The following is a 14,602-nucleotide window of genomic DNA, read 5'->3' as shown; positions in this document are numbered from 1 at the left end:
ATATCTTAAATTGCCTGAGATTTCTTCTCCACTTCTAACGCCACGTGTCAATATCCCAGTTCATTTAGGCTAAGAAATAGAAAACTTGAAACGGATGTGGGCTGTACTCTACCAACAGCACTAAAAGTGTATACACCATTCACCACCGTCTGATCATGGTCAGTGTTGCTGGACAAATTAACGGACGAAGGAATAGGAGCATGCTCACACCCAGATCCATAGCTCAACTGGCAGACTGAGTGGAGATACCTCGTTTCAACATTTGAGGTCTTGGTGTGGTACCGGTACTACCGTAGCTACGGTGGTACCGGTACCACTGGAAATCTTCTTTGGATTGTTTATGATACTCAAGGCGTTAAAAGCATGGTGGTTGACTCCAGAACCATTCATCGGCGATAAATGATGTAACATGATCTGGGCCGTCCATCGAATGGGAAATGCTGTATAACTTGTGTGGGCCATTACGGTTCCCACTAATGTATGGAAAAAACAGATCGTTAGAATAAATTAGCCATTGCTTGACATTAATATACCCATCTGGCCCACCTGATGACTTGGCCAACCTGATACTCAAAGCATATTAATATACATAGTGGACTCGCCTGATGAATGGACTGGATCTTGCACAGATGTACCTGGCGTGCCACGATGCAAACTGTGGAAAAATGGGTTTGGATGGCTACCCGCGCGTGTAGCCATAGAACTGCTACTCGGACCCTCGTCGGGTCCTGCGTGCATACTCAGCAACAGGTAGGCTCTACTCTTTATTTAGAGACAGCATTAACTCGCAATTACGATTACTGACTACTGATTACTCATACATAAGAAAAGAAAAATCTTAATTTTGATTCCATTAAATTTATAGAGCCCTGTGGCCCTCTTATTGATGAGTGGACCAGCCTGATTTTGGTTGTGACGAACTAAGCAATGGATCCATCTGATGGACGGCTTGGATCTTCTTCTACCGCTTGTGCCACATTGGGAATTGTGGTGGCGCGTAGACGGCTACTTTATACCTCTTGGGTCTCCTTTGATCAAATAGAGTTACTTGAAAGTTGGTTGATAGGGATGGATATCCAATCAGCACTATGTAATTTTCAGGGTGGGCCATGAAGTTTGGGCTAGACCTAGTAGACGCTCCAGATGGATTGATTACTAGGAGCTCTAAAATCTATAGTTCTCTTGAGAGCTCGGGATTATTTCTTGTATCCGTTAGCTTACAGTTAGGGGTGGGCATCGAGCCGAGTCGAGTCGAGGTGGGCCAAGCTCGGCTTGGCTTGTCCATGCTGTACTTGAGTTCAAGCTCGAGCTCGACCTTGGCCTCAAGCTCAACATTGAAGCTTGGCTTGTTTGCCAAAGCTGTCGAGTCGAGTTCGAATCGAGCTAATGGTTCAAGTCAAGTCGAGTTTACCTCGAGTCGAGCTCGAGCTTGTTGGGTGAGAGAGTAATGGATTTTGTTCTTGATCATCTTTCATTGATTCAGAAGAGAAGATAAATAGAAAAATTTTAAAGATGCATTTTACATGACACTCCCCCAAGCGAAATTCATTTTTGGTTTGACCCGGCAACTAAAACAGGGTGTAGTCCATCTTTCAACAGTCCAAAAAATCCATCTATGTGGGTCCTAAGATAGAAGAACCCTGGGTTAAAATCATCCTCAATTGTATGTTTTGAATTACCCATCATCAAGGCCATACTTTCCAATGGATAGGATTTTAAATAGACCTGGGACTACAAAAAAGTGGGACCCACTTTTATTGTCGCCACTCAGACAAAAGCGCCATTTCCGTTACCTTGCAGATGATTTGAGGACTTGTAACTGACAACATATTCAGGAAGGATATGTCTATTCATGTGAATGCTCTATACAATTTACAATTTTGGATTCAAGAGATCGTCAACACCAACATCAAACTCTTCGCTGTTGGGGTGAAAGCAAAGAGATCCCGCTTTAACTTTCTCCGCATTCCTTATAACTTTAATATATTTATTAATTGAGCTGAGTTGAGCTCGAGTTCGAGCTTCGAGTCGAGTCGAGTTCAAGTCGAGTTGAAATGCCCCTTGGTCGAACTCGGCTCGAACTTAACTCAAGTTTCAAATAATTAGCTTGATTTAGCCCGAAACGGCCATTCAAGCCGAGTCAATCCGAGCTGACTCGAGCCGAGTTGAGCGAGTTTTTCGAGCTAGCTTGACTCGTGAACAGCCCTACTTACAGTAGTGGAACAGTTGTTTTTCATGCATCCCACTGATCTTAGGATGGAAATAAATCTTAACGGCCAAATCTTCACAATGCAAAATAGATTTTTACCGCAAGGTTCTTAAAGTTTTTTATTTTACCAAATAATGCCTTAACGGTTCAAGGGGTGCTTGCCTGAGCATTGTGGGCAAACATGGTGCAATAGGTTTGTTGATTGAATCACTAGGTGGGCCATTGGCGAATTTGGATGATTTGTGTCGTGCTTGCTAATCTTATGGTGGGCCCCACCTGATGACAGGGTCCACCTATTTTTTGTTAGTCTGGTCATTATTGACAGAATCTGCATGATTTTTCATTTGCTTAATTAATATAGTGGGATGCACCTTTTATAGTACTTGAATGTTATACAAGCACAACAAGGCTTGGATGAGTGGTTTTTTATTTATTTATAATAATGTACCATAACCTCCCTATATCACATGTTGAAATATCAATTTGAGAGTTTTTTAGGCATCAAAGAAACCCTGCCAAATAAATATTTTGAGTCATTAGAGAAAACCTTGAATCCAATGGCTAGAGGCCTAACATATCTTATAACAATATTGTTAAAGTCTCTTGATATACATTGATACATCATCCTTTTACAGATTGAGCTTTTAGAAAATAGTTATTTGACCAAGTGTTAGAGATGGGCTTGTGTTATCATTTGTTGTACAAGAATGTTTTAAAAAAATTAAAACATTTTTTTTTATATGAAATCAGATTTCTCTAGAAATTTTGCAGAAAATACCCCCATGATTTTAGCCAAAATCCCCATTATTCAAATGAATTATAAAGTAATTAGATAAGTACATGATGATTAGAATAAATGAGATTTGTGTTATGAGAGTACTAAAAGTTATAGAGCTCCTGTTGGAAATTATACAGATTAATGTATTTCTGTATAATATGGAAACCGAAAAGTGCAAAATAATCAGAAATCAGGACAGGCTGAAACACGTTTGAAACGCTGTCCTTAAAGCGTTATTTGCCCCTACTCAAGTGAATTGAATATGCTAGTATGTTACAGGCAAATAGCTTCTAGGATATGACGAGCCTGGTGTGGGTCTGCGTTCAGCAAACACGAAGGCCCACCAAATGGAACTCAATTACACGCTTTCTGGCAGTATTACAATATAAAGGAAAAAATCCCAAAAGAATAAGAAAAGAAGAGAAAAACTTCTGCACTGGTCAGTTCAAATCTTCAGCTACTGGTTCAGTTGAACCGTTCTAGACCACACCGCTAGTCTGTTCTTCAAGCTAAGGTTTAAGCCTTGCTATGTTGCTGGAAAACACTAGAATATTTGAGTGGAGAGGGGCTGGCTGTCTCAGTTTGTATGGGTTTGCTGGAGTGAGTTGAGATGGATTGGAAACCCATCAGGTTCTCCTTTTATAGGCTAGGATGGGTAGGGGGTTATGGTCCAGAGACTTAAATTCCATTAAGCCCCGCCATAGCCACTTAGTCGCACCGCGACTCGCACACGTCTCGCTCCGATTCGCTCAAGGTCTCGAAGGAGCGACCCTCTGCGACACGATGCGGACGTGCGAAGTGGAAAGTGCGCCTCTATACCAACACTGCCTCACATGCCCACGCCCTCGCACCGAGCCCGAGCCCGTGCCCGTGACCGAGACCGAGACCGAGACCGAGTCCGAGTCCGAGCCCGTGCCCCTGTGCGAGCGCGCGCGCCATAGTCCACGGACTAGGTAAGTAAATATTATAATACTCCACTTCTTTCATATAAACCACAGGTTTTTCTCTTCTCTTTTCTATGTGGGACTATTGCAAAAAACCCATAGAAAAGTGTTTTTTCAAAACAATTTTTTTTTAAATTTTATATTATATTATATTTTATTATTAAAATATTTTTATTAAAATCAATTTTTTGCAACAATCCCCCACTTGATTTTTTTATTAAAATATTTTCTCGGTTAAACAGTACTGCCAGAATAATTTGCTTATATGCATAAAGAAAGATATCTTTCGATTTTAATCTTTCCTTAGTGTAAGTATTTCAAAACTCTGTCGAAATGACTGGTAGCCGCAGCTTTGAACCAGTTATTCTTAGATAATAGAATTGGAAATACCACACACATATTCGCTATGTGTTTGTTAGAGTTCCCACAATCTTGCTCAGCACAATTAATGGCCATGTGCTTATCCTAATTCATGAACGATCCCGAGAGAAAAACTCCTAACTCTCATGAAAGACGGTACCATCTCTACGTTCATATAGGTGAAATCCTTCCAGTATCTCTGTTACTATAAGATACTTGTCCTTATAGACTGGATTTCATTAAGAGTTCTAAGACTCAACCCTCTATCGTAACGCTCAACACTTATCTATTATGGATGAGGTTTTATAATTTTAGTACCGAAAAACTTTCCACATATCAGTGACTTGTTCTTACCCATTAAACCTAAAATTAGAGATTTTCTGACTTTAGGTTGGGTTACCATCACTGGTGGAACTTTGGTTGAAGAGTTTCAACCCCATCTCTCTAGATGTAGCCTTTACTACCTCTCTCGGTAGAGGTTTAGTAAAAGGATCTGCTAGGTTATTGCTTGATTTCACATAAGAAATAACAATGATTCCATCTCGAATAAATTGTCTGACATAATCATGTCGAAGACTAATATGTCTAGACTTACCATTATAAGTCCCACTATAGGCTCTAGCTAATGTGGCTTCACTATCACAATATAGTGACACAGCCGATATAGGCTTTACACAGAAAGAAATTTCTAATAGAAGATCCCTTAGCCACTCAGCATCTTTGCCTGTTGCAGCCAGGGCTGTAAATTCTGACCCCATAGTTGAATGCGTTATGCAAGTCTGTTTCTTGGATCCCCAAGATACAGCTGCACCTCCTAGGGTGAATACCCACCCTGTAGTAGACTTGTTGTCCCCTGCACTCGATATCCAGCTCGTATCGGTATATCCTTCCAATACGACAGGAAACTCTGAATAGAATAGTCCTAAGTCTTTGGTTGCTTTTAAGTAACCAAGGACTCTACTTATTGCATTCCAGTGTTCAACACTGGGGTTACTTGTAAACCTACTAAGTTTACTCACAGCATATGCGATATCAGGTCTAGTGCATTGCATAGCATACATAAGACTCCCTATAGCACTCGCATATTCTAATTGTGCAACTATTCTTTCAGTATTTTCTTTTAGCTTAATACTTGGATCAAATGGGGTCTTTGCTTCTTTTATATTTAGATGGTTAAACTTGTTTAGTATCTTCTCAATATAATGAGATTGACACAAGGCATAACCCCCACAATGTTTTTTAACTTTGATACCAAGAATGGTATCAACTTGTCCAAGATCCTTCATTTTAAATACGGAAGATAGAAATCTTTTTGTTTCAGTTACACCTTCCATTTTATTACTTATTATTAACATGTCATCAACATACAGACAAATAATAACAATGTATCTATCATCTACTTTAGAATATATGCATTTGTCAGCTATATTATGCATGAAACCATGAGAAAGTATTTTGGAATCAAACTTCTCATGCCACTGTTTTGGTGCTTGTTTTAATCCATACAATGATTTGACTAATCTACATACTTTGTTTTCATTTTCCAGTAGAACGAATCCTTCAGGTTGTTCCATGTATACCTCCTCGTTGAGCTCACCATACAGGAATGCAGTCTTTACATCCATTTGGTGGATGTGAAGATGATGTATTGAAGCTAACGCAAATAATATCCTAATGGATGTTATCCTAACTACAGGAGAGTAGGTGTCAAAGTAATCTATCCCTTCTTTTTGTCTAAAACCCTTAGCTACTAGTCGAGCTTTAAAGGTTTGGATAGTCCCATCTGTGTGATATTTCTTTCTAAATACCCATTTACAACCTATGGGTATAGAGCCTGGAGGTAAGTTAACTAGTTTCCATGTTTGATTTGATAGTATGGATTCCATTTCATCATTTATAGCTTCTTTCTAGAAAGCTGAGTCTCTAGAGGATATGGCCTCTTTATATGTTTTAGGATCATCTTCTATAGTCATTACTATAGGTATTTTTCTTATAACATTTTCTCTATCTCCTTCTACAAGATGGAAAATGACACGTTGTGAGTCTATATAGTCATCTCCAAGACTCTTCTCTATTCTTGTTCTTTGACTCTTACGAGGTTCAATAGGAGCTTCCACTATCTGTGGAGCTGTGCTATCTGGTTCTCTATTAGGAGTTTGGATTTCATTATCCTTTGACTCCAAGGATAGTGAGTTCTCAAAGAACTCAATATCTCTTGATTCTATTATTGTATTAGACTTTATGTCTAGAAGTTTATAAGCTTTACTATTTTGTACATACCCTACGAAGGCACACTTAATAGCTCTTGGTCCTAACTTAGTTATTTTTGGATCAAAGGTTCTGCAATATAAAAGACACCCCCCACACTTTTAGATATCCTAGGTTAGGTTTTCTACCTCTCCATGTTTCATATGGAGATATTTTATATTTTTTAGACGGAATTCTGTTTATTATATGATATGCTACAAGCAGTGCCTCTCCCCATAGACTTAGTGGCAACTTTGCTCTTATCAGCATTGAGTTGACCATTTCTACTAATGTTCTATTCTTCCTTTCAGCTATTCCGTTTTGTTGAGGTGTATATGGCGCTGTACATTGATGTACCAGTCCATATTCTTCATAGAAGTTATCGAATTCATTGGAGAAGTATTCTCCTCCTCTATCGCTACGGAGAATTTTTATTTTCTTATTCAGTTGATTCTCCATTTCTGCTTTATATATTTTAAACATGCTTAATGCTTCATCTTTACTTTTTAAGAGATACACATACACATACCTAGAGCAATCATCTATAAAGGTTATGAAGTACCGTTTACCTCCACGAGTAAGAATGCCGTTTAACTCATAGATGTCACTGTGCATAAGATCCAGTACTTGAGACGATCTTTCAACACTTGGAAAAGGTTTCTTTGTCATTTTGGATCTTATGCACACTTCACATTTTTCGGTTTCATTATCTGTGTATGAGATTAAACCATTCTTAGCCATGAACTTCAACGTACTATACCCTATATGGGCTAGTCTATCATGCCACAGTCCAGCGGATTTAACGATATACGTAGAAGTGCTACTTTCATTCAGAGAAAACTTAACAATTCCATTACAAGCATATCCCTTTCCGACAAAGTTTTTATTTTTAGACAGAATCAGTTTACCTGACTCATACACCACCCGTATGCCTGGTTTTCCTAGAAGATCCCTAGAAACTAAGTTTCGCCTCATGTCTGGGACGTGCAGTACATTAGTTAGAATCACTTTCTTTCCAGAGGTGAATATCAGTTCGACAGTTCCTTTGCCGACGACCTTCGATCGGACTTTATTACCCATTTGGACTTCTTAACCATCGGTCAATTCCTCATAGATTTTGAAGGCTGATTTGTCGTAGCACACATGTACAGTAGCGGCAGTATCATACCATAAACCTGGAACTTTGCCTTGGATGGTATTCACCTCAGTGATCATAGCCACAATATCGCATTCTTCTACTGCACTTGCCTCTTTTTTAAATTTGCGATAGCGGCATACTCGAGCATAGTGCCCGATTTTTCCACAGACATGGCATGGGCCCTTGAACTTTCCGTTCTTCTTTTGGGTGTTCTTCTTAAATTTTTCTTTATTAGGTTTCAGGGAATCGTCCTTCTCGGGATGTTTGTTATTAGTGTTTTCTACAGCATGTACCTTGGATGAGGTATTCTCGTTATCATTTTTTCTATCGCGGTTACGGGATTCTTCCTCAATCCTGAGGTGTTTCTGGATTTATTCAGTGTATAGTCCTCGATTTTATGCAGTAACTTTTTTCTATAGTCTTTCCACATCGGTGGCAATTTGGCGATTATAGCCCCGACTTGGAATGATTCAGGAATATCGATTTTTATCGCTTTGATTTTGTTTACTATTAGCTGCAATTCTTGGATTTGGGGCAGCAGTGGTTTATTATCTATCATGCTGAAGTCAAAATACCTGGCAATGAGAAACTTGTTGGTACCTTCTTCTTCAGCCTTGTATTTGAATTCCAGAGCGGCCTAGATCTCTTTAGCTGATGACGTCTGTTGGTACAGATCGTACAGGCGGTCGGAGAGAGCGTTCAAAATGTGTCCTCGACACAAGAGTTCATCTTCGGCTCTTTTGATGCGGGCAGCTACTTGTTCAGGTGTGTCTTTGTCAGATGCTTCAGGTAGTGCTTGCAAATTTGGATCTAATATGTAATAGATCTTCAGTGCCGTCAAGAGAAATTTCAGCTTGTCTTGCCATCTTGTAAAATTGGTTCCATCGAACCGATCAAGACGTATCAAGTCCTGATTCATCAACTTGATGGATGAAACACTGTCGGCTTCCATCAGTAAAATAACGCTTTAAGAATGTTGAAAATTATACAGATTAATGTATTTCTGTATAATATGGAAACCGAAAAGTGCAAAATAATCAGAAATCAGGACAGGCTGAAGCACGTCTGAAACGCTGTCCTTAAAGCGTTATTTGCCTCTACTCAAGTGAATTGAATATGCTAGTAGGTTACAGGCAAATAGCTTTTAGGATACGACGAGCCTGGTGTGGGTCTACGTTCAGCAAACACGAAGGCCCACCAAATGGAACTCAATTACACGCTTTCTGGCAGTATTACAATATAAAGGAAAAAATTCCAAAAGAATAAGAAAAGAAGAGAAAAACTTTTGCACTGGTCAGTTTAAATCTTCAGCTACTAGTTCAGTTGAACCGTTCTAGACCACACCACTGGTCTGTTCTTTAAGCTAAAGTTTAAGCCTTGCTATGTTGCTGGAAAACACTAGAATATTTGAGTGGAGAGGGGCTGGCTGTCTCAGTTCGTATGGGTTTGCTGGAGTGAGTTGAGATGGATTAGAAACCCATCCAGGTTCTCCTTTTATAGGCTAGGATGGCTATAGGGTTATGGTCCAGAGACATAAATTCCATTAAGCCATTTCTAGCTGTTGGAAAACTAGCCGTTTTATGGCCGTTTTTTTACTGTTGTGCATGGACCATCAAACTGCTGCATGCTGACTGTTGTGAGACAACAGCTAGCCATTTTCTAGCTGTTGGGCTAGCCATGCAGCAGTTACAGCTATACCCTGCACTAATGGCTCAGCTGTTATAGTTTTTGCTACAACAGCTCTTTTCAGTCCCTCTATTTATACTGAGAGATTTCTCTCTCAGTCCTTTAGTTTTTCTACTAACTAGCCACCCGCCATAGCCACTTAGTCACACTGCGACTCGCACACATCTCGCTCCGGTTCGAAGTGCAAAGTACGCCACTAGCGCCTCTACTGCCTCACATGCCCACGCCCTCGCACCAAGCCCGAGCCCGTGCCCGTGACCGAGTCCGAGTCCGAGTCCGAGTCCGAGCCCGTGCCTGAGCTCGTGCGCGAGCGCCCGCGGGTGTTCCAGTGCACGCAAGGTCCATAGTCCACGGACTAGGTAAGTAAATATTATAATACTCCACTTCCTTCATATAAACCACATGTTTTTCTCTTCTCTTTTCCATGTGGGACTATTTCAAAAAACCCGTAGAAAAGTGTTTTCTCAAAACAACTTTTTTTTTTTATATTATATTATATTTTATTATTAAAATATTTTTATTAAAATCAATTTTTTGCAACAGCTCCTAGTTGCATATGAACATTTGGACAGTCAAATGCACCCATGCACCCCATTCATTAGGGCCAAGGCACTTTCATGGGCAACCATGCAAACATGCCACCAGCATGACAAATATTAACCACTCGATCGATGGGCTTTAATATGGACGGTCAAGATTGTTTATACAATAACAGGTCCAATCAACAATTTGCCCCATCTATTTCCTAGGCCACATTATGGATGCTTACATTTCTAGGTAATCATTACGCAATCTTAGCCATTCATCCATGGACTGGAAAACAGATGGCTATTTTTTTTTTTTTTTTTAAAGACTCAATCAAAGATGAATTGGATTATCCAATCTGTGCAATTTTTGCATGCTAGTCCATCAAATGTGTTCTGAATTCAGTAGACAAGTCAGATTAATCAATTGAACTGTCCACGTGAAAAATGAAACTAGGAGTACCATAACTTATAATGCATTTGAGCATTTCTAATAAATAAAATGAGAAGAAAGGGTAAAAAAATCATTAAATGGAAAAGCTAGGTAAGGAAGAGTTAATATGCATCACTTAGGGAAAATCAGTCAGAGACTCTGAGCTTAAAATAAATCCTCACTTATCTTTTGTAACACATGGGCCATGTACAATAAACATTTCATCACTTCAATTTTGAATTTCTTCCATAGTCCCACACACGCATAGACCCTTCACACATATGACCTGTCACACGTGTAAAGTCTAGGAAGCATACATTGGGTGGAGCCCCACAACCGTGTGGATGGATGGATTTGACAAAAAAAAAAAAGGTGGCCACTCCGAGGAAAGCAATGGATGGTCTGAGGAAGTTGCCAACCGTGGACATGCAATGTACATCCATGGCCCACCAGATGAGAGAACCAGCCTGATTGAATTGGCAAAACCTTCTGCACGGTGGGGAACACCCATGCATGCAATGTAGGGTAGCGGATTGGGTCCTGCCCCCACCTGGACCGATTCCTTTGTGAGGCACTCCGGGATGTATGGCTTTTGTCCACGCCGTTCATAAATTTTTCCATATCAGTTTAGGGTATGATCCCAAAAATGAGGTAAATCCAAAGCTTAAGTGGACCACACTGTGGGGATTGAAAACCCACCATTAAAAACTTTTTGGGAGCGGTAGAAGTTTTGGATCAAGCTGATATTTGTTTTTTCTCTTCATCTAGGTCTATGTGGCATTATGAACAGTTTGGATGGAAAATAAACATCACGGTGAGCCCTATGAATATTTCAACGGTGGCCGTCATTATCACCATAGCTTACTTTGGTGTGGTCCACTTGATCCTTGGATCAGCCTCAATTTTGTACTCATATTTCCTAAAATGATCAGGAAAAATGGAAGAACCGCATGGATGAAACGTACACATCATTTCGACCCCACAGTGCCCGTGCATGGACCGATTTCCGTCCGACCCAATCCGCTTCCGCCGTCTAGCAGCGCGTGTGGTGCTCGTCAGGAGTACCTTTTTTTTTGCCCTTGGAGAATTTCTAACCGCAAACGCGTGTAAGGCCATCACATCTACATGCAAACAGACGTGATAATGTGGAAAGTAGGCGTGAATGGACCACACCAACCAGATCTTCTCTGATCGAAATCAGAGCATTTTTTGAATCCTCAGGAGGCCATGATGTTCGAAATGACTCCTCAGCCATCCATTTGTTTTATCTCACTGTAGCACACCTGAGAAGTAGCAACCAATTTCTAGTGAAAAGAATTAAGACGCAAGAAGTGTGATGGCCCATCTGATGAAAAGCTCAGATCTATTGCATACTGGCACGCGTGCCTGCGTCTAGACACGCCCGGCTCCTCCATACGCCTGCGCGTATGGTTAGAAAAGCAACCTTACTTAAATGCCCCTTTTTACGTGGGTTCCCTGAACTGAAAAATGTCAGACAATTGCCTAAAGGTACCGAATAACGTCACATGAAAACCTCAATCCTTCCATCGATGTGGATTCCCGCCTGAAACAGGTAGGTTTCCTATAATACATCGCGTATTATTAACAGTGTACATCGCGGTTTTATCCTTTGGATTTTAAGTATCTTTCCATGATCCAAACCGCTTATATGATGAGGAGCCTCACCATAAAAAATGAATACATATTGAAATATTTCAACCGTTTGATCATTTGACACTTTACCTTTGAATATAGATGTTTTGCTTAACCTGCGAATAATCAAAGGTATGAAGCATTCAATCTCAAAAGTTTGTTTTGCATATCTCTAATCAACGGTAATTACTATCATATAAACGGATTAGGTCATTGAAAATGATCACCATCCATCAGCTATAGTTGTGATGTATCCAAGAGCAATATGTCGGGATGTATTCTAGCAAACAGGTTTCACAAAACCACCTTAAATCATTATAAATGGCCGAAAATGCAACACCCCAAAACCAGTGATTTTCCATTCTCCATAGTCCTTCATTTTCCTTTTGATTCAAGTCCTCTCCCTCACTCTCCCCATGGAAAACGAGGTAGCTCTTGCGCGAGCCAAGGTCAGCACAAAAGGGCCTGACCCAAAGAGAAAATATGCCCACAGGAGCCAGATGGGAGCCCTAAGCGCTCCCTGCTTTTGCACCAAGAAGCTGAAGAACTTGAATTCCAGCAACAACCACGCTTCTGGCTCCGGCGAAAACCTACCGGAGTCGATGAAGGAGCAATATCAGCATTCTATACATTGTGAGAAGCACAACCCAATCACACGATCTGTGCATGGGTACGGGCTGCTCCACAGGACGAGCTCGATGCCATTAACGACATCCATTATGGTGCCGTCTCCTTATGTCCGGCCTGCACAATCAGAAGGCAGCTCCACCGAGATGGGGCCGGTGAAGAAGGTGAACCAACCAAAGCTGCCACCACGGAGGCGGCGGGAGACCAAGCCACCAGGCGACAAAAAAGGCACAGCTAGTGAGGAGTTCAATGAAGTGTCGAGCATGGATGTGGTGAAGCGAGATTTCGATCTCAATTTGCTACCACCCGAGTACGAAGAATGGAGTTGGATCTAGCATCTCCTTTTTCACACTTGGCTTCCATAAAAGACTGACGTGTTCGGAGAGTTAGGGTGTTTGTAGTCCATCAATGTGGTTTTCTGCTTTCTTTTGTGTGTTTTGGTTTGTTTGGGTCTTTCCTTGTTTGTTGGTTTCAACAATCTTTTCATGTTTCAGTGGAAATTAGGTCGCTTTGTCTGTCCACCATACATCTGAATGGCTGTTACTGTTAGGTGAATGAACTGCTAGTTATGTGCATGTTATGAAATATAAGGTAGTTTTGTGCGGAATACCTTGAATGCCTTCTCTGTCTCTTTAAAATGGTGAAATGATATGTGATAATGAAAATAACAAAGAGAAGTGAAAGCTTGAGGTAGGTGGCCAAGAGAAGGAATTGTTAGGGATTTATCGGCTTCATATTAACAATGGGGATTTATTCCGTGATGAATGGACACCAAGCTGTCAAAGAGACAATCAGACCCACTAAGTAAATTGAATTTATCATCTTTAATCGATTAAAAGCTCAATAAAAAGCTAATAATGTCTCATGTATTGAATCACTTTCCATTGAGAGGCTGCGCTTAAGGAGGATGATTGAAAAGAATGCGTCGATTTTCATAAGAAACCAACCCCAAATCGCTCTACGTAAGTGGGCCTCGCAACCACCAACATGCAAATTGAATGGATATTATATGCAAGTTAATCGACGGAAACCGAGAGCTAGGTTTTATCGTCTTTGCTCGGTAAGCAAAATAACTTCTACATATTCCTAATTCCGACAAGATATCGACAAAAAAAAGGGGGCGAATTTACATTAAACACCTAGAATGATATTTCGTCGATCATCATCTATCCCCTTTGAATGCAAATAATAATTTCTTCTACAGTGACCGTTGGTCATTCTTTCGGTGCGAGCGAAGTGTTTCTATATGAAGAAAGAGTGGTAAGTATCCCTGCAATGCTGGATGACTAACGCTACGTAACGGTATTAACGAACTGGTTATGACTAACGCTGCGTAACGGTATTAACGAACTGGTTATGACTAACGCTGCGTAATGGTATTAACGAAATGGTTATGACTAACGCTGCGTAACGGTATTAATGAATATGTGGTAGTTTTGTGCAACATAATTTACATATGTACCACCTTTCACCTAGCCCTAATTAAGCCTTCGGAAGCAACAAAAAAGTTGGAACTTCAATGATAACAAAACAATAGAAAAGATTGAAGTTTAATTCTAACAGATTACTTGATCGCTTATCAGCAGCCTTACCAGATTGGTTAATTAGCTGTCTTTTTCTATATAAGTTGGTTCCTTCAGACTATAGGTACATCCAGCTTAAGGGAGTCGGTGTTGGCCATCGAAGAATATTTCACTTACATATGGCTGTAACAAGAAATGTACGAATAGGACCCTTAATTTCTTTCTGTAAATGAGAGTTCTATTAAACAAAAAACAAATTAGATAATCATAGATTATCGATTTTTCACTAAGGTTTTATTTTTCGACTTAACTAGTGAATCGGATTTCAAATTTTGTGTTTAATCAAGAGGAAATTGAAATTAATGATCTTTCCTAGTATTCATAATGAGGAAGCATCCCTCAAACTACAATTATGGTTTCTCTCAAGTCCATTTTGATGATCGGAACATTGGAAAGGAAATGCAATTTGATTATTGTAAC

Source organism: Magnolia sinica, chromosome 13 (assembly GCF_029962835.1).
Source record: "Magnolia sinica isolate HGM2019 chromosome 13, MsV1, whole genome shotgun sequence".
Classification (NCBI taxonomy): domain Eukaryota; kingdom Viridiplantae; phylum Streptophyta; class Magnoliopsida; order Magnoliales; family Magnoliaceae; genus Magnolia; species Magnolia sinica.
Note: the sequence above shows the minus strand (reverse complement) of the source record.